Source organism: Hyla sarda, chromosome 2, assembly GCF_029499605.1.
Source record: "Hyla sarda isolate aHylSar1 chromosome 2, aHylSar1.hap1, whole genome shotgun sequence".
In the NCBI taxonomy this organism is placed as follows: domain Eukaryota; kingdom Metazoa; phylum Chordata; class Amphibia; order Anura; family Hylidae; genus Hyla; species Hyla sarda.
This window is the reverse complement of record NC_079190.1, coordinates 242,515,953-242,541,798: the sequence shown is the minus strand read 5'-3', so window position 1 is coordinate 242,541,798 and position 25,846 is coordinate 242,515,953. Positions and strand designations below refer to the sequence as shown.

Here is a 25,846-nt window from a genome sequence, read left to right as displayed (position 1 = left end):
GAGAGAGAGCATCGGCCCTAATGTTCTTATCGGCAGGACGAAAGTGAATCTCAAAATTAAATCGGGCAAAGAACAGAGACCACCGGGCCTGGCGAGGATTCAGCCGTTGGGCAGACTGGAGGTAGGAGAGGTTCTTGTGGTCGGTGTAGATAATAACAGGAGAACTTGATCCCTCCAGCAGATGCCTCCATTCCTCAAGTGCTAATTTAATGGCTAGAAGCTCTCGATCCCCGATGGAGTAGTTCCTCTCCGCTGGAGAGAAGGTCCTAGAGAAAAAACCACAAGTGACAGCATGCCCGGAAGAATTTTTTTGTAGAAGAACAGCTCCAGCTCCCACTGAGGAGGCATCAACCTCCAATAGGAAGGGTTTGGAAGGGTCAGGTCTGGAGAGGACGGGAGCCGAAGAAAAGGCAGACTTGAGTCGTTTAAAGGCGTCTTCTGCTTGAGGAGGCCAGGACTTGGGATCAGCATTTTTTTTGGTTAAAGCCACGATAGGAGCCACAATGGTAGAAAAATGTGGAATAAATTGCCTGTAATAATTGGCGAACCCCAAAAAGCGTTGGATAGCACGGAGTCCGGAGGGGCGTGGCCAATCTAAGACGGCAGAGAGTTTGTCTGGATCCATCTGTAGTCCCTGGCCAGAGACCAAATATCCTAGAAAAGGAAGAGATTGGCATTCAAACAGACATTTCTCAATTTTGGCATAGAGTTGGTTGTCACGAAGTCTCTGAAGAACCATACGGACATGCTGGCGGTGTTCTTCTAGATTGGCAGAAAAAATTAGGATATCGTCCAGATATACAACAACACAGGAGTATAACAGATCACGAAAAATTTCATTGACAAAGTCTTGGAAGACGGCAGGGGCGTTGCACAGGCCAAAGGGCATGACCAGATACTCAAAGTGTCCATCTCTGGTGTTAAATGCCGTTTTCCACTCGTCCCCCTCTCTGATGCGGATGAGGTTATAGGCGCCTCTTAAGTCCAATTTAGTAAAGATGTGGGCACCTTGGAGGCGATCAAAGAGTTCAGAGATGAGGGGTAAAGGGTAGCGGTTCTTAACCGTGATTTTATTAAGACCGCGGTAGTCAATGCAAGGACGTAGGGTGCCATCTTTTTTGGACACAAAGAAAAATCCGGCTCCGGCAGGAGAGGAGGATTTACGGATAAAGCCCTTTTTTAGATTCTCCTGGACGTATTCGGACATGGCAAGAGTCTCTGGGGCAGAGAGAGGATAAATTCTGCCCCGGGGTGGAGTAGTACCCGGGAGGAGGTCGATAGGGCAATCATAAGGCCTGTGAGGAGGTAGAGTCTCAGCTTGTTTTTTGCAGAAAACATCCGCGAAGTCCATATAGGCCTTAGGGAGACCGGTTACTGGAGGAACCACAGAGTTACGGCAAGGGTTACTGGGAACCGGTTTTAGACAGTTCTTGGAACAAGAGGACCCCCAACTCTTGATCTCCCCAGTGGACCAATCCAGGGTTGGGGAATGAAGTTGAAGCCAGGGAAGTCCAAGGAGAATTTCCGAGGTGCAATTGGGGAGGACCAAAAGTTCAATCCTCTCATGATGAGATCCGATGCTCATAAGAAGGGGCTCCGTGCGGAAACGTATGGTACAGTCCAATCTTTCATTATTTACACAATTGATGTAGAGGGGTCTGGCGAGACTGGTCACCGGGATGTTGAACCTGTTGACGAGAGAGGCCAAAATAAAATTTCCTGCAGATCCAGAGTCCAAGAAGGCCACAGCAGGGAAGGAGAAGGCAGAGGCAGACATCCGCACAGGCACTGTAAGACGTGGAGAAGCAGAGTAGACATCAAGGACTGTCTCACCTTTGTGCGGAGTCAGCGTACGTCTTTCCAGGCGGGGAGGACGGATAGGACAATCCCTCAGGAAGTGTTCGGTACTAGCACAGTACAGGCAGAGGTTCTCCATACGGCGTCGTGTCCTCTCTTGAGGTGTCAGGCGAGACCGGTCGACCTGCATAGCCTCCACGGCGGAAGGCACAGGAACAGATTGCAGGGGACCAGAGGAGAGAGGAGCCGAGGAGGAGAAACGCCTCGTGCGAACAGAGTCCATATCTTGGCGGAGTTCCTGACGCCTTTCGGAAAAACGCATGTCAATGCGAGTGGCTAGGTGAATAAGTTCATGTAGATTAGCAGGAATTTCTCGTGCGGCCAGAACATCTTTAATGTTGCTGGATAGGCCTTTTTTGAAGGTCGCGCAGAGGGCCTCATTATTCCAGGACAATTCTGAAGCAAGAGTACGGAATTGTACGGCATACTCGCCAACGGAAGAATTACCCTGGACCAGGTTCAACAGGGCAGTCTCAGCAGAAGAGGCTCGGGCAGGTTCCTCAAAGACACTTCGGATTTCTGAGAAGAAGGAGTGTACAGAGGCAGTGACGGGGTCATTGCGGTCCCAGAGCGGTGTGGCCCATGACAGGGCTTTTCCGGACAGAAGGCTGACTACGAAAGCCACCTTAGACCTTTCAGTGGGAAACAGGTCCGACATCATCTCCAGATGCAGGGAACATTGGGAAAGAAAGCCACGGCAAAACTTAGAGTCCCCATCAAATTTATCCGGCAAGGATAGGCGTAGCCCAGGAGCGGCCACTCGCTGCGGAGGAGGTGCAGGAGCTGGCGGCGGAGATGACTGCTGAAGCTGTGGTAGTAACTGTTGTAGCATAACGGTCAGTTGAGACAGCTGTTGGCCTTGTTGCGCTATCTGTTGTGACTGCTGGGCGACCACCGTGGTGAGGTCAGCGACAACTGGCAGAGGAACTTCAGCGGGATCCATGGCCGGATCTACTGTCACGCTGCCGGCTGGCAGGTAGTGGATCCTCTGTGCCAGAGAGGGATTGGCGTGGACCGTGTTAGTGGACCGGTTCTAAGCCACTACTGGTTTTCACCAGAGCCCGCCGCAAAGCGGGATGGTCTTGCTGCGGCGGTAGTGACCAGGTCGTATCCACTAGCAACGGCTCACCTCTCTGGCTGCTGAAGATAGGCGCGGTACAAGGGAGTAGGCAGAAGCAAGGTCGGACGTAGCAGAAGGTCGGGGCAGGCAGCAAGGATCGTAGTCAGGGGCAACGGCAGAAGGTCTAGAAACACAGGCTAGGAACACACAAGGAACGCTTTCACTGGCACAATGGCAACAAGATCCGGCAAGGGAGTGCAGGGGAAGTGAGGTGATATAGGGAAGTGCACAGGTGAACACACTAATTGGAACCACTGCGCCAATCAGCGGCGCAGTGGCCCTTTAAATCGCAGAGACCCGGCGCGCGCGCGCCCTAGGGAGCGGGGCCGCGCGCGCCGGGACAGAACAGACGGAGAGCGAGTCAGGTAGGGGAGCCGGGGTGCGCATCGCGAGCGGGCGCTACCCGCATCGCGAATCGCATCCCGGCTGGCAGCGGAATCGCAGCGCCCCGGGTCAGAGGACGTGACCGGAGCGCTGCAGCGGGGAGAGTGAAGCGAGCGCTCCGGGGAGGAGCGGGGACCCGGAGCGCTCGGCGTAACACTTCTGAAGTTTTCTGTCTAACTACTCAATGATGATGTCACGTCCCGGGAGCTGTGCATGATGGGAAAATATCCCCATAGGAACTGCACAGCTCCTGGGGCGTGAGTCATCAGAGAGCAGTTAGACAGAAAACAACAACTCAACTTCAGAAGCTAATAACTATTGGAAGGATTAAGATTTTTTAATAGAAGTAATTAACAAATCTGTTTAACTTTCCGGAGCCAGTTGGTGGTGGAGTCTGTCTGTATGTAAGAAGTGGTATGAAAGTCAGTGTGAATGATGCCATAGTGTGTGATGATTCTGAGGATGTGGAATCACTGTGGGTAGAATTACAAAAGGAGGGAAATACTGAAAAAAATATATTTGGTGTAATCTACAGACCCCCTAATATCACTGAAGAGATAGAAGGTCATCTGCATAAACAAAGAGAGAGGGCCGCCCGGGCAGGTACAGTGGTAATAATGGGTGATTTTAACTATCCAGATATAGATTGGGGCCGGGGGCTGGCTAAAATTACAAAGGGGAGAAAATTCCTAAATTTATTGCAGGATAACTTTATGGGCCAGTTTGTGGAGGACCCAACAAGAAGTGATGCCTTGTTGGATCTGATCATTTCCAACAACACAGAGCTGATTGGTAATGTAACTGTGCGGGAAAACCTTGGTAATAGCGACCACAATATAGTTACTTTTGACTTATGTAGAAAACAAAGACAGACGGAGAAAGCAAAAACATATAACTTTAAAAAGGCAAATTTCCCTGGGCTGAGAGCTGCACTACAGGACATAGACTGGGGGGAGGTGTTCTCAAATACTGATACAGAAGGTAAATGGGACATCTTTAAATCAACTCTAAATAACTATACAGCTAAATATATACCAAAGGGGAACAAATATAAACGATTAAAACTAAATCCTACATGGCTGACAAATGTTAAAAGAGCAATAAACAACAAAAAAATAGCCTTCAAAAAATACAAATCTGATGGGTCAGCTATAACATTTAAACAGTACAAGGAGCTTAATAAAATCTGTAAAAATGTAATAAAAACAGCAAAAATTCAAAATGAGAGACAGGTGGCCAAAGAAAGCAAAACTAATTCTAAATATTTTTTTAGATATATAAATAAAAAAAAAACAAGGACAGAGCATGTAGGACCCCTTAATAATGACAATGGGGTGGTTGTCACAGGCGATCAAGAGAAGGCGGAGCTACTGAACGGGTTCTTTAGTTCTGTATACACTATGGAAAAAGGAGCTGACATTGGCCAGGTCAGTGCTGGTAACACATCATATAATGTACTGAACTGGCTTAATGTAGAGATGGTACAAGGTAAGTTGAGTAAAGCAAATGTAAGCAAATCTCCAGGGCCGGACTACACCCAAGAGTTCTTAGAGAGGTAAGTTCAGTAATATCTGTACCCTTGTTTACAGATTCTCTGGTGTCTGGTATTGTGCCAAGGGACTGGCGCAAGGCGAATGTGGTACCAATCTTCAAGAAGGGCTCTAGGTCTTTGCCAGGCAATTATAGACCGGTAAGTCTAACGTGCATTGTGGGTAAATTTTTTGAAGGACTTATAAGGGATTACATACAGGAATACATAGGGGATAATAGTATTATAAGTGATAGCCAGAATGGGTCTACTAAGGATAGAAGTTGTCAAACCAATCTAATTTGCTTTTATGAAGAGGTGAGTAGAAGCCTTGACAGAGGAATGGCTGTGGATATAGTGTTTTTGGATTTTGCCAAAGCGTTTGATACTGTCCCTCACAGACGTCTGACAGGTAAGTTAAGGTCCTTGGGCTTGGAAACTTTAGTTTGTAACTGGATTGAACACTGGCTCATGGATCGTACCCAGAGAGTGGTGGTCAATGATTCGTACTCTGATTGGTCCCCGGTTATTAGTGGTGTACCCCAAGGTTCAGTACTGGGCCCACTGCTGTTTAATTTATTTATCAATGATATAGAGGATGGTATTAACAGCTCTGTTTCTATCTTTGCAGATGACACCAAGCTTTGTAGCACGGTACAGTCTATAGAGGATGTGCATAAGTTACAAGATGACTTGGATAGACTAAGTGTCTGGGCATCCTCTTGGCAAATGAGGTTCAATGTGGATAAATGTAAAGTTATGCATCTGGGTACTAATAACCTGCATGCGTCGTATGTCTTAGGGGGGATTAAACTGTCAGAGTCACTGGTAGAGAAGGATCTGGGTGTACTTGTAGATCACAGACTACAGAATAGCATGCAATGTCAGGCTGCTGCTTCCAAAGCCGGCAGGATATTGTCATGTATAAAAAGAGGCATGGACTCGAGGGACAGGGACATAATACTCCCCCTTTATAAAGCATTGGTATGGCCTCATCTGGAATATGCTGTTCAATTTTGGTTGCCTGTTCATAAAAGGAACACTGCGGAGTTGGAAAGGATGCAGAGACGCGCGACTAAACTAATATGGGGCATGGAACATCTTAGCTATGAGGAGCGATTAAAGGAGTTACAATTGTTTAGTCTTGAGAAGAGACGTTTAAGGGGGGATATGATAAACGTATATAAGTATATAAATGGCCCATACAAAAATTATGGAGAAAAACTGTTCCAGGTTAAACCCCCCCAAAGGACGAGGGGGCACTCCCTCCGTCTGGAGAAGAAAAGGTTTAGTCTAAAGGGGCGACACGCCTTCTTTACTGTGAGGACTGTGAATTTATGGAACGGTCTACCTCAGGAACTGGTCACAGCAGGAACAATTAACAGCTTTAAAACAGGGTTAGATACATTCCTGGAACAAAATAACATTAATGCTTATGTAGAATTATAAAACTACATCCCTTTCCCTTATTCCCTTACACCCTTCCCTTCAATTCCCTGGTTGGACTTGATGGACGTATGTCTTTTTTCAACCATACTAACTATGTAACTATGATATATAAAAAAAAGTTTTGGCCTGGAATACTCCTTTAAGGGTGCAAGGTGTAAATGTACGCCCTGTGCCCACTCAAGTTCTATGACACATGCCCAGGAGCATTTGTCATATCAGGATGGTCAAAGTGGCTATTAGCGGCCAGGACCCATGGCTAATGCCGGACATCACCGGACAGGGCTGCACATATCCCAGACCAACGTGGTAATATTAAATATACTTTTAGAATTTTTATATTCTATTAAATGTTCTCTGTTATATTTTGTAGAAATAGGGTTCTTGCCCACATATTTTATACAAAGTCTAAATGATTCATAAGAAAACAATATGTTATCCAATACATTCATGAATCCAGCATAAACACAATGCATAGCTAGGCACATTTGCTCCAGCCTTCTTCTTAGACATTGTTGGGCTAAAAAGAGATGCTATGAATAAAAAAGAAAACTAAAATGAAGACAAGAAATTGATACAACCAGATTTACAGAAACAAACTAGTAAAATCTTATTAAGGCTAAGTTCACATCTGCATTGGAGCTCCATTTGGAAGCTCCATCATAGAGTCAGTTCATGAAAAAAAAACTGAGCTGAATCATCTGTTGCACAACTTATCTACGGTATATACTGCCGTCACCTTTCTCTCTAATCCTGTCTGTGAGGATGAGGAGGAGACTGCTGGAAAGTGCAGAACAGGAGATGTCAGGCTCAGATTAGGCCTAAACCTGCAAGATTTCAGGATTATTTTATAATATGGGTAGTAAAATGGAAAATTAGAAAAAGCATAAATAAATATTTATATAATTATTAATGTTTAACATTAAAACTTGATGTAAACAATAAGTCCTTTTCTGATGACACATTCCCTTTAAAAAAATTCATACCCTGCAGACGGGTAGTGCTATAACTGGGCTTGTTTCCATAGTGCGCAGCTTAGGCTATGTTCACATCTGCGTTGAGCTCAGTTGCAAAATCTGTTTAATTAGCAGGACCTGGACCAGGAGTGTACAAATAAAGCTACAAACAGTCATTTTATCCTGCTAAATAACCCAACACCAAATGGAAACCAGAAAGACTTTATTTACGTCAATGGGATTTGTCGGAATGCATCTGTGTATGTTGTGCAGTAGACCGTCTGGCTCTATTTTCTACCCACGAACAGAGTCTAAGCACATGTGGAAACACTGGTCATAGGCAGTTATATTTCTTTTTTCTGCAATATAGTTTATACAAAACTCACTGGGTTAGAATACCCCACATCATCCCTAAAACACTACTGGATGTATAATGGAAGGAGATAAGCAGGGTCAGATTGACAGATAAGTATTTATTCTCTATACAGAACATATTCTTAGATGTATATCATTTATACAGAAGTGTTACTTACAATATTACATTATACTTTCAGTACTTTTTCTAAAGAATTATTGACTAACTTTGCTTATCTAGTGGAAATGGCTCCTACAAGATTACCAAGGGTAGAACACAGCCTTCCACATTCTGGTACAGTGAAAATGATATTTGCATGTAAGTTGAATGAGTTAAGCTGAATCTTTCCTTCACACAGAGAGCCGTGTACTGCAAGGAAGACAAAGTATAGCACATGTCTCCAGGGTTGGCTATTTCACCCGCATTTATCATAATGACCAATGAAGGTCATAGAGACCTTTACATGATTTTCTCTTACTAGGTCGATATAATGAGGCTGCTTTGGGTGAGTTATACAAGACCATATAGCATTTAACAATCACATTACATTGTGCATCATCTATTTTTATCTTTCTTATAAAGTAACAATGCTCAGTATAACAGTTTACTACTCAGTGTCACTTAATAAACCTGCTGCTTTTGCTTAATGAATGAGAGGAATTGTAATGACATGCATTCACCTAGTTTCCCTTCCATAGTTACTGTATTACTACCGTATATACTCGAGTATAAGCCGACCCGAATATAAGCCGAGGCCCCTAATTTCACCTCAAAAACCCAGGAAAAGTTATTGACTCGACTATAAGCCAAGGGTGGGAAATACATCATCCCCCCCTGTCATCATCCAGACCCCCGTCATCATCACCCTGTCATCATCACCCTGTCATCATCCCCCCTTCATCATCACCGCCTGTCATCATCCCCCCCTTCATTATCACCGCCTGTCATCATCCCCCCCTTCATCATTACCCTGTCATCATCCCCCCTTCATCATCATCCCCTGTCATCATCACCCTGTCATCATCCCCCTCATCATCATCCAGACCCCCGTCATCATCCCCCTGTCATCATCCAGACCCTGTCATTATCACCCTGTCATCATCCAGACCCGCCATCATCACCCTGTCATCATCCAGACCCCCATCATCATCACCCTGTCATCATCCCCCTCGTCATCCCCCCCTTCATCATCACCGCCTGTCATCATCCCCCTCGTCATCATCCCCCCCCCCTTCATCATCACTGCCTGTCAATCCCTTCGATCAGTGATCTTCAACCTGAGGACCTCCAGATGTTGCAAAACTACAACTCCCAGCATGCCCGGACAGCCATCGGCTGTCCGGGCAAGCTGGGAGTTGTAGTTTTGAAAGATCTGGAGGTCCGCAGGTTGAAGACCACTGCGGCCTCCATCATCATCCAGACCCCCCCCCCCCCCCCCCTTTAGTTGTCTACTCATCTCCCCTCGGTGGGAAGGAAGGGTGAGCTGGTCCGGGCCATCTATGCTGCACGGACCATCCGGTGGGGAGGGTTAGTCGTTCCTGGCTGTCCATCTTCACCGGGAGGCCCTCTGCTCCGCTCCGGGCCGGCCCCGGACTAGTTACGTTGCCTTGATGATGACGCACAGGGACGTTCATGCGCAGGGACGTCCCTGTGCGTCGTCGTCAAGGCAACATCCCATAACTAAAGGGGGGGGGTCTGGATGATGACGAAGGCCCGTCAGTGGTCTTCAACCTGCGGACCTCCAGATCTTTCAAAACTATAACTCCCAGCATGCTGGGAGTTGTAGTTTTGCAACATCTGGAGGTCCACAGGTTGAAGACCACTGAGAAGGGATTGACAGGTGGAGAGTTCACTCGAGTATAAGCCGAGGGGGGTGTTTTCAGCACGAAAAATTGTGCTGAAAAACTCGGCTTATACTGGAATATATATATGATTTCATAAGTACTCACACAGAAGAGTATAGTAATGATAGATACATTATAAAGAATCTCTAAATCAAGTTCCCTCGTAGTTCTTAATATGATTCTCTGCTTTGGTCAGTACTTTCTTATTAAAAGGGAAAATGAGTATGTAGAGTGTCTACCTGCTGAGACCCCAAAAATGTGTTGTAATTTATGAGGTAACCTGGAATAAAGGGTTCTTTTGCCCTACAGTGCCATCACATGGGAAATTAAAGTATTACTTTCATTTAAAGAGAAATTGAAAGATGGATCAACTCTACTAACCTGAATATACAGGTGGTTAGTGTGGGTGATCCTGAGTAAAACTATGTATTTAGACAAAGACAGTGTTAAGCCATGGCATGACAAAAGATCTGTGACCTAAAATGCTCCAGCGTTGTTGGAAGTCTTTTCCGTATGCTTTTTTTATTCACTTTATGTCCATATGTTTTCCTACTGCCTCCTATATGGATTTTTAATAGACATACAAGAAATTAGAATTTTTAATTAAAGAGCTGGCACAACACTGTCTTTTCTAAGTTTACTTGGAGGATTGAAGTGCACCGTTTGACCCAGGTGAGCTGAACATGTTGCTTCTTTTTAGTAAAATGATGTATTCCTTACCCCAGGATACATACCCCAAAAGCTGCAAATGCAGTTAAAGGTGTTTCTACAGATGTTAACAATCTATGAAATCAGCGCTGGTTCACAGCTTGTGCTCTCTAAAGAGAGTCCAATGGACAGTGTCACTCAACTACAGGACCACCCACTGGACTCCCAGGCATGGAAAGTAGGGCTGGGCGGTATGGCCAAATATGTGTATCGCTGTATTTTTGTAACTTATGGCGGTTCCACGGTATATAACGGTATTCACACCCACCAACCCACCCCAAAATTAATTATCAGCGCTGCGCTGTCCCCATCGGGGTAAATACTCACATGTCACCCGCAAGCACTGCTCTCCCCGTCCTCCTGTTTGTTGCGGCTGCCGGCGCTGACACTCTATACTGTATCCCTATGCCCGGGCTGCAAAAGGTAAACAAAATAAAACTAACGCATGTTCTGACGTCGGCCTTACGCTGGGGACATGAACGTCGGACAGCCGTCAGCCTATCACCGGCCGCAGCGATGTTCCGCCTCGGCCGGTGATAGGCTGACAGTGGACTCAACCTATCATCAGCCGAGGCGGAACATCGCTGCGGTCAGTGATAGGCTGACGGCTGTCCGATGTTCCATTCCCTGGGAAGCAAGTCCAGACCGATGGGGAAGGGGAGTTAAAGTTCATTTTGTTTACCTTTTGCAGCCCGGGCATAGGGATACAGTATAGAGCAGTGGTTTTCAACCTGCGGACCTCCAGCCAACGGCTGTCCAGACATGCTGGGAGTTGTAGTTTTGCAACATCTGGAGGTTGAAGGCCACTGGTATAGAGTGTCAGCGCCGGTGGCCGCAACAAACAAGAGGACCCAGGAGGGCATAGCTTGCGGGTGACATATGTGAGTAGTAGCGCTGGGCTGATAATTAATTGGGGGGGGGGGGGGGCAGAACAGCGCTTGCAGGTCACATATGATTAGTTCCCCGATGGGGACAGCGCAGTGCTGGGCTGATAATTCATTCATTCCCAAGGGGGAGGGGCCAAACCGGTATTGCGGTATGGGTTAAAATTCATATGGTGCAGCACAAAAATTTCGGTATTCGGTATGAACCGGTATACCGCCCAGCCCTAATGGAAAGATCAGAGATTCCACTCATTAAATGGCAGGTTATAATGAGTCTTTTTCCATTAAGAAATATGTCAATCTGTTCAGCTTATCCTGCTCCCTAACATGATGCTCAAAGTCTTTTTTTTTTTAAAGTTTGAGCTTAGATGCCTACAGGATTATGAATGCAGTTGTGTATGAGAATGGATTATAATAGAGCCTGTAAGTCAGGTTTAGTACCAGTAGTAATTTTACAGTTATATTATCAAAGCAGTACTGCAATGGGTGCAACTACAGGTAGACAAACAGTTTTAATGATGTTTTGGACAATGGTAATTCTTGTAAGAGCGAGGCAGTACATCAAAACGATGGCCCCATCTATCTCTCATTAAATAAAACCTTCAGACATCTGTGACCTTGAAGATATTTCCTGCAGTTAAACCGCCGCTTCTTTAATCAATACTCAAGAACTTGTAAAACTCTACTCCAAGGTCAAAGAGATGTGTAGTTTGTCTCTCATTGGCACAAGTATGAAGCGATTGCAGTGAGAAATATCTTTCCTCTTTATATTGTGAAATATCATAAAAATGATGCCTTGCTTAAAAATGTATTTCTGTAGAGAACTTTTTGTCCTAACAATGTGTACTGTGTTTTCAGTACTGTAAGGCTAAGTTTCCACTTGGTTTTTTTTCTGGCAGTTTTTGGAATACTGCCACTGCAGTTTTTGAGCCAAAACCAGAGGTGTATTCAAAAGGAATAGGAAATATAAAGGAAGGGCTTCTACTTCTCCTCTGTTATGGCTCGACTTCTAACTTTGGCTCTAAAACTGCAGTGGCAACTTAGCCTAATAGTTAGTCTTCTCTTTTATGTGGCCAGGAAGTAGCTAGATGACAGTAGCTATTTTAATTGGCCATGGAGCAATATGTTTGTCACAGAGACAAAGAGGCTTCATAGAAATGCACAGCCCCTGCCCTCATTGTGGTTCCTCTTCTTAAGCTTTACAATAACCTCAATGCAATGCCTGATCTAAAGGAAGCATGGAAGTGAAAAGCTACATTCAAACTGCCGGCTGTCTCTGGCAGAGTGAAGCCCGTTATTTTAGGATCAAGAATAGCGGGAGAAAAAATAGTGCTTGCACTGTCTTTTTCTCCCGCTATTCTCTCTGAAAATAACGGCGCCCAGCGGACCCCATTGACTATAACGGGGTCCATCGGGACCCGTTATTGCCCGTTATGACAGGTCAAAATGACGGCCGTCAAACTAGAAAAAAAAAAAGAGAGTCTGACGCCCGTTATTGCCGAGGCATAACGGCAGTATGAAAGGGGCCTAAGACGTTATTTCAATGATATCCTAGGGTTCAGAGGAAGACAATTTTTTCAGATGTAAACCTCTTCTGCTCTAGAAATAACCATTTTATCCATTTCAACATAAACTGTATCATTAGATCATTTAATGTAACAAAGACAGAATCTACTCCATGTATACATAGACTAGCAGATGTCTAAATACTATTCTACCAACAGAATAACATACAGCTAACCTTACATTAATGTAATTATTTAACAGAGAATACACCAACATGCATGAACTATAACTCAGTCTTTGTTTTTTAACAGGCAACATTCTAGGACTAGCCATAGGCAAGAAATACATGGCAAATGCACATTGCTGCCACTGGGCCCGAGATTCTATGAAAATCCATTAAACCAGTGGCAGGAGGACACCAATGAGATGACAGACAGAACACTTCCGCCTGTTAAACTCTTAAGATTCCACGATCGCTACGGACAGCAATATTTATAGGGTCAGAAGGCCAGGACTAGGGATATCACCAATCATGGCACTTACAACGTTACGCCTGCAATTAGTTATAGCTGGCACCTGTGGGCATCTGAGCAATTTTGACAAGAGCCTAACTGGCAGTGTAATGCAGCTTGCTGCGTATGTGACTACATAGCTGCAGACGAGTGCCCATGCTGACCTCAGTCCTTGGCTGAAAGAGCCTACACTGGCACATGAGCATCAGTATTGGATCAACCAAGGAGGTGGCCTGGTCTCTTAGGGTGTGTTCACACTGAGTAATTCAAGAGGAATTTACGCGAGTAATTCCTCTTGAATTCTCCGCTTAGAAATAATTAACATCTGCTTTGCCATTGATTTCAATGTATTTTACTCTGCACTGTTCACACTGCGTGAACTCCATTCATCTAGAAGAAAGAACATGTTAATTCTTCTTGCAGAATACACAAGCAGAAGTCCATTGAAGTCAATGGTAAAAAAAATTCCACTTGAAATCGTTTCCGCGTGGAATTTGCACGAAATTTGCGCGGAATTCTGCATGAAAAAAAAAATGTAATAAAAAGGGAAATTCCAATTGGTGGTTGTAGTCCCGCAAAAAAAAAAAAAAAAAAAACTGTTTCCTCCTATATTCCGCGCGGAATTCTGCGTTAATTCCACATGATTTTCACACAAAATGAACGCAAATTTCGCAAAAAAAAAAAAAGTAATTCCGCTGCAGAGTTTTTACGCGAGGATTCCTCTCCTATTCCTCAGTGTGAACGCACCCTTAGAAGACTTGAAGGGTTTGCTGATAACATCATGGTACAATAAAAGGTATTTGTAAAAGTGTGTATGCTTTACAGTCAATTGGTACACAAAACATTTTACAGAAAGCATCACTTACCCACACAAATTATAACATCATGTGTCAACCACCAAATATTTGGATTTACTAAGCTTCATGTGGCTGTTCTTTTTTTTTTTTAAATATAATTTTTATTCAGTTTTCAAAGCAGAAATGTTTTCCATGTACAATAGTAAACAATAACCTGCTGCAGGGAACATGTCTCAACCAATTTGCAGAGCATATATATAACAATCACAGGAGACATATAATGATACATATCATATGAAACATCAGAAATATCAATAACACAAAAACTAATTATCATGAGCGCAAAGCAGTAGACCCAGAAGGCAGTAGATTTCAGACAAGTCACAAGGCCATGTAACAAATCCGACCATCTCAGGCCGCAATTTGAGCAATGTTCAATACGATCCGGATGATCAACTGATCTCGGGAGAGTGAAACTGTAAAGGGCAAGATGAATTACCTTAAACTGGGTCTCCCTCCACACCTCACATACCGCCACCTTCCTCACTTTCATCGACCCTTCCAGGATAGGTTTGGTAATGTCATCTGTTCCCAGTTTCTGTTCCTAGTAGGGGAATAAAGAAGCCCCCAGAGCCTCGCTACCCTTCCTTTTGATCTTCCAATAAAGATATGAAAGATAATACATAGTGGAGGACGAGGACAGAAACACATCAAAGGGCATAGACATGCACTCAGTAGAGACGTCACCCAACCTTGATTGCAAAAAATGACATACGCTGAGTGTATTGTAGAAAGTGAAGGGGACCTATTCCATATTGGCCTGGAGGTTCTGATAAAGAGTAATATCTCCTATCACTTGGATAACACCCCCGCTTCCTCCCACACCCAATATAAAGCATTTTGAATGCCTTATATTCAGGATGTGACCATAAAGGCATGTGTTTACTAATTTGAAAAGGCAAGCACATGGCTAGTCGCCACGCCTTCCCTGCTGCGATTGTGTCGCGTAGGAGAATAATATGTTTAACTAAGGTCGGCAAAGCTGTATAACGGGTGTGCAGCAAGGCTCCTAGCGACCACAGTCCCACCATACTAGCTTCCAAAGTCACATTAGAATACACATTTGATCCCCTAATCCAATCAACTCCGTGTCTCAATAAGCAGGCTAAGTTATAGTGACGGATATCCGGGAAGTTAATCCCACCTTGTAATTTAGGTAGCATTAGTTTCCTCAATGCAATCCTCAGCCATTTATTCGCCCATATAAATTGGGTGAGCTCTCTCTGCAACATGTCCACATCCTTATGCTTTAGCAAAATCGTTAAGGTTTGCATTGGGTAAAGTAATTTAGAAAAACTCATCATCTTAAGCAGATGGCATCTGGCCAGAAACGGGAGTGGAAGAGTAATCCATCTCTGGAGCTCAGCCACAATTTTTTGAAAAAGAGGCTTATAATCAAGGGTATACAAAGAACTAGGCAAGCAACCAATATGGATCCCGAATCTTTTATAGAGGAAAAGGAAACCGTAATAGGGACCTGCAAGTGTTCCCCATTAGCCCTTTCGAAGAGAACCCTGTATATCTAGCAGTACACTTTTGGCAGCATTTACCTTAATCCCTGAGGTTCATCCAAAGTCGGACAGGAGCTTAAATACCTTCCATATATACCCTGCCGGGACAGATAGGAATAGTATAATATCATCTGCAAAGAAAGCAGATTTTACCTCCCTGTCCCCCACCTTTACCCCCTTGATCGTTTGATCAGTTTGCAGAACCCTGGTTAGAGGTTCAATGGCCAAATTGAACAAAAGGGGAGAGAGGGGACAGCCTTATATATAGGGAATGTACATAAGTTGAGAAGGCCCTAGTGAAGCCCATGAATTCCATTACCCTCCACAACCAATCCCATTGCACGCTATCAAATGCCTTTTCAGCGTCTAATGATAGGATAGCAGGCAAGGGATGCAGCTCCGGATTGATGTGAACATCGTCCAAAACTGCCAACACTTTTCTAATATTAGCATCTGCCTCTCTCCCCCTTACAAAACCCACTTGCACCCGTGAGGTTAGTCTTGGTAGCACCGTAGCCAGACGGTCGGCCATGATCTTTGACATCAACTTTAGATCTACATTAATGCGGAAAATAGGCCTGTAGCCATTAGGAGTCGTAAGATCTTTACCAGGTTTCAGAAGGACCAGGACATATGCCGTATTCATGGCGGTGGAAGAAACTGCAACAGGAAGGTAAGAATTATAAAGCACTAGAAGAGACAGAGATATTTCTGAAGAAAGAGACTTGTAAAAATCACTGGAGAAACTGTCTGGCCCCAGTGCTTTCCCAGATGGAAGTGTTTTAATGACTGTCTGCAATTCTTCCAATGTGATGTTAGCATTCAATGCAGATAGTTCCTTCTCAGACAACTTTGGCAGATGTGCCTCAGTCAACTAGGAGAGGAATCTGAGGAGCATGAGTATACCTTCTGAAATGAATCCCTCAACAAAGCTGTCACAGCGGATCTTTCAATGTTATAACACCAGGAGGTGAATATGATCCCTTTGTAAATTTGGCCAACAATTCTCCCCAGATTATTGCCATACTTGAAAAGGGATGCCTCAAAAGAGGACCTATATATATTATCCCTCTTCTACACCCAGGCTTCATAATCAAGTCGAGCCTGCTGCCATGCCTGTTTAGTAGGCTCCCCCGGAGCTTCCAGAAAAGCTGTATAGGCCATTCTCAGTTTCTCCCCTTTTACCCTCAACTGATTAGCAATGCATTCTTCAAAGTAGACGTGTGTGCCATAATGCGGCCCCGTAGTACAGCCTTTGCTGCCTCCCAATATACTCCCTACTGAGTGGATCCATAGGAAGGCAAAAAAACACCATTCTAGAGGTAAAAATTCCTTCCCGACTCCAAATATGGCAGTCAGAATAAATCCCTGGATCAACGTTCTGTCCCTATAAATCTAGTATCCATAACCAGAAATATTATTACTCTCCAAAAATGCATCCAGACCCCTTTTGAACTCTTTTACAGAGTTCACCATGACCACCTCCTCTGGCAGAGAGTTCCAAAGTCTCACTGCTCTTACAGTAAAGAACCCCCATCTGTGCTGGTGAAACCTTCTTTCCTCAAGACAAAGAGGATGCCCCCTTGATATAGATACAGTCCTGGGTATAAATAGATCATGGGAGAGATCTCTGTATGGTTCCCTGATATATTTATACATAGTTATTAGGTCTCCCCCTAAGCCTTCTTTTTTCTAAACTAAATAACCCCAATTCTGATAATCTTTCTGGGTACTGTAGTCCTCCCATTCCCCGTATTACTCTGGTTGCCCGTCTTTGAACCCTCCACTGTATCTTTCTTGTACACTGGTGGCCAGTACTGTACACAGTATTCTATGTGTGGTCGGACTAGTGATTTGTACAGCGGTAGAATTATTTCTGTCGTGGGCATCTGTGCCCCTATTGATGCACCCCATGATTTTATTTGCCTTGGCAGCAGGTGCCCAACACTGGTCACTACAGCTAAATTTACTGTTATCTAAGACTCCTAAGTTCTTGTGGGTCAATATCCGGAGAGGCATTATTGGACTCATAGTCTAGCCACCAGTGCTTCAACAATTACCGAAACTCATCCTCCCTTGCCCTTGAGGGAAGAACCAAATACAATCCGTACCCTTCGGCACCACATCTGCGCAGTGAAAAACTACAGGAGCATGATCAGAAATTACAAGGTCAGATATTTGGCTATGTAATATGTGAGGGCCCAACGAGGGAGTAACATAAAGGTGATCAATTTGAGACCATGAGTCCTGCGAATAGGAATAATGGGTATATTTGTGTGAGTCAGGATGTAGAAGGTGCCACATAAACTCCCCCCCCCCTTTGACGAATCCCCTCCTTGAACACTAACTCTGGAGGGATCCATTAATCTCCTGACTTCACTTTTTCCCATGCTGAAGAACTTTCCGTACCAATCACCAGCTCAAAACCAAACCCCGCCCCCAAGAGAACAAATAGTAAAGTTAAGTAGTCCTATGGTGTTAATCAAAAGAAAAATCCCCCTCAGGAGGGCCACATCCAAAGAACCTAAATACATAATACTGGGGTCAGTACACCAGTCTCCCTCCCCCACACATCAAACCATTTCGTGGTCTAAGGTCTAACCACCAACCGCATCACATAGCAAGTGTAGATAAGATTGCTTTACAAAATACAACCCCCCTATGTAGTGCTACAATACCATGGGAATACAGATAGAAAAAAATAGTACTAAGACTAAGATAGCAAGCCAAGTGGGGAAAAACATTATTGCCCCCCCCCCCCCCCCCCCATGAATACTAATTCCTGCTATTCCCCCCTTTAAGAAAATAAAACGTGACGGGGCGGGACGTGACAAGGGGGCGGGCATGAACACAGAAGCCTGCACACAGCGTTCGAAACTCAATGTTCCGGACGCTGGATAGCGGAGTAACCCTATAAGCATTTGCAACATCTTTTGCGACTTTTCATTAGCTTTTGGTCCAAAAAAGGGGATGTAGTTTAAGTGCCATGACTTTATAGAGACATTTATTCTATGTATGCAAAATTTTTGAGCACCTACATACTGCTCAAAAGATGGAGTGGAAAACAACACAACAAAAGAGTGCACGGAAAAAAATTTACAAATTCATCATACATGGCAACATAATATGATACATTGGGGGAGATTTATCAAAGGATTTAGACTGGTTTTTCCTGTCTAAATTTGTCGCACAGAAAGTCGCAGTCTAAATATGTGTGACTTTTCTGCGACTTTTTCTGTAGAGGATTTTTAGAACATGATGCATTCTAGTCTATTTTAGATGGAAATGCATTGGAAAATGCATTGGTGCTGAATTTATCAAGTGCGACTTTTGTGCGACAAGTCGCATCTGCCCAAAATACGCTGAAATGTCAGACCATGTTGGAGCAGGTCTAAATGCAGTTTAAGCTGTAGACCCTGAAGTCTGAGCACAGAATTTATCAAGGGCTGTGAGACCTTTGATAAATTAGGAGCACAATAGACAGGAGACTACCACATACGCTGGTCTATAAGCATACCCAGAATAGACTAGATTAGGAAATGTCCCCCATTATGTTTATTTAAAACTGACATAAAGGAGAAAGTGCAAGGTTGAAATAAGGGGTCAAAAGCACCAAGACAAAGGCTAGTTACAAGACACCAAAAGGTACCAATAATATTAACACAAATGGTATAAAAACTATAAAACATAACATTTAAAGGTCCCAAAAATAGTAACTTAACAACAAATGTCTATTTTCATCATCACAGAAAAAAGCAGGATGAATCAAACAGAGAGCTCAGACCATAAACATGCTGTTATCATCAACAAATCTGCATAACTATAAGAAGATATGAAATGGTCTTACCATATACAGTAGTAGAAGAGAGGAGGTCTTAGTTGGGAGAACGCAATCCCTATTTAACCCTCAAGTAGGTGCGCCCATCTATCCCTACTCGCTGAGGAAACCAGCAGGGCACTTGCCCTAAAAAAGGTGACTCCTACCCCGTACTTCACAAGGACCAATTCACACTCTAAATGTACTACTAACATGTTTCCTCCTTATAAGAACTCATCAGGGAAGTTAGTTTACGTAACCACAATGAGGATAGGATTCCACTTGGTTTTTTTCTGGCAGTTTTTGGAATACTGTCACTGCAGTTTTTGAGCCAAAGCCAGAAGTGAATTCAAAAGGAATAGGACATATAAAGGAAGAACTTACACTTCTCCTCCCTTATGGATCCACTTCTGACTTTGGCTCAAAAACTGCAGTGGCAGTTTTCCAAAAACTGCCAGAAAAAAAAACAAGTGGAATCCTAGCCTAAAGCAAGTGTAAAAACAAAATCGTACCCCAACAATAAACACAGGCCTGGTTCATGCAGTAGTGGCTGGTGAGAACTGCATGGCCTGCTGGCCATAATAATTAGTGATGAGCAGTATAGGCCATATTCCAATTTGCGATGTTTTGCGAATATATGGATGAATATTCACTATATTCTAAATATTCGCCAAATCGCAAAGTGCCAATATTCTCAGTAATAATTAGCATTTTGAATATTTGCGCTCAACAACAACTTAGATTGTCGGGTTCTTTTCAGAGTGTTTTTTTTTCTCCGACAATTTTTTCACGCACGTATTTATCAATGTTTCGCACATGTGGGGAAAATTCTGTCCCATGATATTAAATTCTGTTGCATGGGGAAAAAATATACGCACAGGAAAAATATAGTGTAAAGCAAATAAATAAAGCAAAGTAACTCTGCACCAGGACGTAACTTTACATTCATGGTCCAGGGGTGTGGAAATTTCATAAAAAACTACTTGTCCACGGGACTAAAATGGAGCAAAATCTACTTGTCCCTCATGACGATCCACTTGTTCGGCCAATTTTCGCTTTTACGCTCTCGTTTTTTTCCTCCTCGCCCTATAATAGCCATAACTACCTACTATAATGATACCTTTAAATTTTTCAATAACATATTCTCCGAACCAAAAATATATATATATATATATATATAATAATCGGTAAAGTGAAATTGAAATAGTAAAAGATAATTTAGCAGATTTGGCGTTTTTTCTTTTCTGCGCCATTTACCTTGTGGTTGAGGTAACATGTTAGTTTTATACTTTAGGCGCCTGATTACAGCGATACCAGATTTGTATAGTTTACGTCATGTTTTACTAATTCTGGACTTTTTCAAATTTTTTTATTTGCCATATTTTAACCCCTGTAGCTTTATTTTTTTTTCGCATACCAGGCTGTATGAGCGCTCATTTTTTGCGCCATAATCTGTTTTTTGTATCAGCACCATCTTGGCATTGATCTGACTTTTAAATCGCTTTTTAACTTTTTTTTCTGGGATATTATAAAAATTGCAAATCTGTGGTTTGGTATTTTTTTACATTTACCGTACGGCATACATTATGTTATATTTTCATAGGTTGTACAATTACGCACGAAGCGATACCAAATATGTTTATTTTTATTATGTTTGCATGTTTTTATATAGGAAAAGGGGGTGATTTGAACTTTTAAGATGGAAGGGGTTAATGCAGCGGTCTTCAAACTGTGGCCCTCCAGATGTTGCAAAACTACAACTCCCAGCATGCCCGGACAGCCAACGGCTGTCCTGGCATGCTGGGAATTGTGGTTTTGTAACATCTGGAGGGGCACAGTTTGAAGACCACTAGGTTAATGTGTCTTTCAAACTTTTATTAAAACTTTTTTATTTTATTTATTTATTTTTTTTACACTTTATTAGACTTATGAGGAATCATTAGATTCCTCAGACAGATGAATAGATTCTGTTGAACTCTATTAATCTGTGTGCTCTGTGATCCATTGATAGAGCCTGGTCCAGCCAGGATCTATCAATGACAGAGCCGGGACAGCAGGAAGCAGAGGTAAGTCCTCCGGCTACCTCCATAGTGGATCGCCCCCCTGCGATCGCGCTGCGGGGGGGGGGGGGGGCGATCCACCCCACTAGCCAACCAGGGAGCATTCACATGTCCCTTAAGACGCCGCTGTCAGCTTTGACGGCGGCGATCTAAAGGGTTAATAGCCAGCATGCTGGCTATTAGCGGCGGCCCCCGGCTGCAGAGTATGCAGCCGGGGGCTGCAGAGTATGGAGCGGGCAGGAATCCCGAGCCCGCTCCATACATACTGCTGAGCGCCGCAAGCATCTCCCCGTGCAGACGTGTCTCCTCCCCTCAGCTCTCCGAAGCTACAGCTGGGAGGAGTGAAGGCAGAGGACGCAGGTCTGCACGGGGAGCAAGAAGACACGCCCCTCATCTCCCCCCGCACGTCTGCAGAGCAGGGGAGAGAAGACATACACAGCTTCTCATCTCCCCTGCTCTGCATCGGAGGACACAGGCGGCAGAGTATGGAGCGGGCAGGAGTCGGCAGCCCGCTCCATACAGACTGCAGATCGCCGCACTTGTCAGGTCCGGCCCTGCTTGCCCGAAGCTAAGGGCCGGACAAATTAGCTCGGGCTAAGGGCCGGACAAATTCACCTGCCCGGCGCCCAAAACTGCTAGTCCCGGGCATCGGGCGATAGAAATTCCACATCCCTGTGGTCGTTAATGGGTTAACAAACAAAAAGTAGAAAAGAAAAAAAAAAAAAGGAAATGAAAGCAGAGATAAAAAAAAAAAAAAAAAAAAGAGAAATTCCAATAAATAAATAAAAAATTTAATATAAAAAGCTACTAAGGGGACAAAGACAAAAATATAAATATACGTCCTTGGTCGTTAAAGGGGTACTCCGCCCCTAGACATCTTATCCCCTATCCTTTGGATAGGGGATAAGATGTCAGATCGCCGCAGTCCCGCTGCTGGGAAGCACCGGGATCGCCACTGCGGCACTGCGCTATCATTAATGCGCAGAGCAAGTTCGCTCTGCACGTAATGACGGGCAATACAGGGGCGGGAGCATCGTAACGTCACGGCTACGCCCCTTGTGAAATCACGGCCCGCCCCCCTCAATACAAGTCTATGGGAGGGGCGTGGCAGTCGTCACACCCCCGCCATAGACTTGCATTAAGAGGACGGGCCGTGATGTCATGAGGAGCGTAGCCATGACGTCACGCTGCTCCGGCCCCTGTATCGCCCGTCATTACGCACAGAGCGAACTCGCTCTGTGCAGCAATGATAGCGCAGTGCCGCATTGGCAATCCCGGGGCTCCCCAGCAGCGGGACCGCGGTGATCTGACATTTTAACCCCTATCCTTTGGATAGGGGATAAGATGTCTAGGGGCGGAGTACCCCTTTAACGACCAAGGACGTATATTTACGTCCTTAGAAGGTTACCACAATATAAAGTGGGGTCACACGTGACCCCCTGTCATATTGTGTCGGTCCCGGCATGTAACTGAAGCCGGGACCCGGGGATAATAGCGCGCGGTAGCGATCGAGGTGCCGCGCGCTATTATCCCATTAGACGCAGTGTTCTAAGTTGAACGTTGCGACTAAAATGAAAGTAAAAGCTTCACGGCTGCTCAGTGGGGCTGATCGGGACCACTGCAGTGAAAATGTGGTGTCTCGAACAGCTAGGACGCGAGCGGAGGTCCTCTTACCTTCCTCCGATGCCTCCGATCGGCGATTGATTGCTTCAAGCCTGAGATGAAGGCTTGAGCAATCGACTGCCGATAACACTGATCAATGCAAAGCTATGGCTTTGCAGTGATCAGTGTAAAAACTCAGTGTGTGCAGTGTTATAGCCCCCTATGGGAGTCATAACACTGCAAAAAACATTTGAAAAAAAAAGTGTAAAGAAAAAGTTAATAAATGTGATTTAACCCTTTCCCTAATAAAAGTCCAAATAAAAAAAAAAACATGTAAATAAAAATAAATATAAACATGTGTGGTATCGCCACGTGCGTAAATGTCTGAACTATAAAAATGTATCATTAATTAAACCGCACGGTCAATGGCGTATGAGCAGAAAAATTCCAAAGTCCAAAATAACGTATTTTTGGTCACTTTTTATATCATAAAAAAATTAATAAAAAGCGATCAAAAAGTCCGATCAATACAAAAGTGGTACCACTAAAAACTTCAGATCACGGCGCAAAAAATGAGCCCACATGCCGTAAAATAAAAAAGTTATAGGGGTCAGAAAATGACAATTTTAAACGTATACATTTTCCTGCATGTAGTTATGATTTTTTCCAGAAATACACAAAATCAAACCTATATAAGTAGGGTATAATTTTAATCGTATGGACCTACAGAATAAAGATAAGGTGTCATTTTTACCAAAAAATGTACTGCGTAGAAAAGGAAGCTCCCAAATGACGTTATTTCTTCAATTTCGTCGCACAATGATTTTTTTTTTCCGTTTTGCCGTACATTTTTGGGTAAAATGACTGATGTCACTGCAAAGTAGAATTGGTGGCGCAAAAAATAAGCCATCATATGGATTTTTAGGTGCAAAATTCAAAGAGTTATTATTTTTAAAAGGTGAGGAGGAAAATACAAAAGTGCAAAAACGTAAAAACCCGTGGTCTTTAACCCCTTAAGGACCAGGCCATTTTACACCTTAAGGACCAGAGCGTTTTTTGCAAATCTGACCACTGTCACTTTAAACATTAATAACTCTGGAATGCTTTTAGTTATCATTCTGATTCAGAGAATGTTTTTTCGTGACATATTCTACTTTAACTTAGTGGTAAAATTTTATGGTAACTTGCATCCTTTCTTGGTGAAAAATCCCCAAATTTGATGAAAAAAATGAACATTTTGCATTTTTCTAACTTTAAAGCTCTCTGCTTGTAAGGAAAATGGATATTCAAAATATATTTTTTTGGGGTTCACATATACAATATGTCTACTTTATGTTTGCATCATAAAATTTTTGAGTTTTTACTTTTGGAAGACATCAGAGGGCTTCAAAGTTCAGCAGCAATTTTCCAATTTTTCACAAAATTTTCAAACTCACTATTTTTCAGGGACCAGTTCAGTTTTGAAGTGGATTTGAAGGGTCTTCATATTAGAAATACCCCATAAAAGACCCCATTATAAAAACTGCACCCCCCAAAGTATTCAAAATGACATTCAGTAAATGTATTAACCCTTTAGGTGTTTCACAGGAATAGCAGCAAAGTGAAGGAGAAAATTCAAAATCTTCATTTTTTACACTCGCATGTTCTTGTAGACCCAATTTTTGAATTTTTGCAAGGGGTAAAAAGGAGAAAATGTTTACTTGTATTTGAAATCCAATTTCTCTCGAGTAAGCATATACCTCATATGTCTATGTAAAGTGTCCGGCGGGCGCAGTAGAGGGCTCAGAAGGGAAGGAGCGACAAATGGTTTTTGGGGGGCATGTCACCTTTAGGAAGCCCCTATGGTGCCAGAACAGCAAAAAACCCCACATGGCATACCATTTTGGAAACTAGACCCTTCGGGGAACGTAACAAGGGGTAAAGTGAACCTTAATACCCCACAGTTGATTCACGAAAAATTCACAAAATTTGAAGCCCAATTTCTCCCGATTCAGAAAACACCCCATATGGGGGTGAAAAGTGCTCTGCTGGCGCACTGCAGGTCTCAGAAGAGAAGGAGTCACATTTGGCTTTTTGAAAGCAAATTTTGCTCTGGGGGCATGCCGCATTTAGGAAGCCCCTATGGTGCCAGAACAGCAAAAAAAAAAACACATGGCATACCATTTTGGAAACTAGACCCCTCGGGGAACGTAACAAGGGGTAATGTGAACCTTTATACCCCACAGGTGGTTCACGACTTTTGTATATGTAAAAAAAAAAATTTTTTTTTACCTAAAATGCTTGTTTTCCCAAAAATTTTACATTTTTAAAAAGGGTGAAAGCACGGCAATACCCCATATGTGACCCTAAACTGTCGCCTTGAAATACGACAGGGCTCCAAAGTGAGAGCGCCATGCGCATTTGAGGCCTAAATTAGGGACTTGCATAGGGGTGGACATAGGGGTATTCTACGCCAGTGATTCCCAAACAGGGTGCCTCCAGCTGTTGTAAAACTCCCAGCATGCCTAGACAATCAGTGGCTATCTGGCAATACTGGGAGTAGTTGTTTTGCAACAGTTGGAGGCTCCGTTTTGGAAACAGTGGCGTACCAGACGTTTTTCATTTTTATTGGGGAGGGGAGGGGGGTTGTGTATAAACTACAACTCCCAGCATGTACGGTCTATCAGTGCATGCTAGGAGTTGTAGTTTTGCAACAGCTGGAGGCACACTGGTTGTGAAACACCGAGTTTGGTAACAAACTCAGTGTTTTGCAACCAGTGTGCCTTCAGCTGTTGCAAAAGCTACAACCCCCAGCATGTACGGACAGCGGAAAGGCATGCTGGGTCTTGTAGTTATGCAACAGCTGGAGGCATACTACTTTGGCTGGGGATGCTGGGGATTGTAGTTATGCAACAGCTGG

General features: G+C 43.7%; 1 protein-coding gene and 1 long non-coding RNA gene across 5 annotated transcripts in view; one reads left to right on the top strand and one right to left on the bottom strand.

Annotated features, from left to right (window-relative positions):
* LOC130355921 (uncharacterized) overlaps nucleotides 1–13,915 on the top strand; it is a 72,991-nt gene extending 59,076 nt beyond the window's left edge. Inside the window, exon 3 of the long non-coding RNA XR_008888700.1 lies at nucleotides 12,900–13,915. This is a non-coding gene — a long non-coding RNA (uncharacterized LOC130355921). The remainder of the gene's footprint in view (nucleotides 1–12,899) is intronic.
* SRRM3 (serine/arginine repetitive matrix 3) overlaps nucleotides 1–25,846 on the bottom strand; it is a 462,774-nt gene that overhangs the window by 347,345 nt on the left and 89,583 nt on the right. The window lies entirely within an intron of this gene.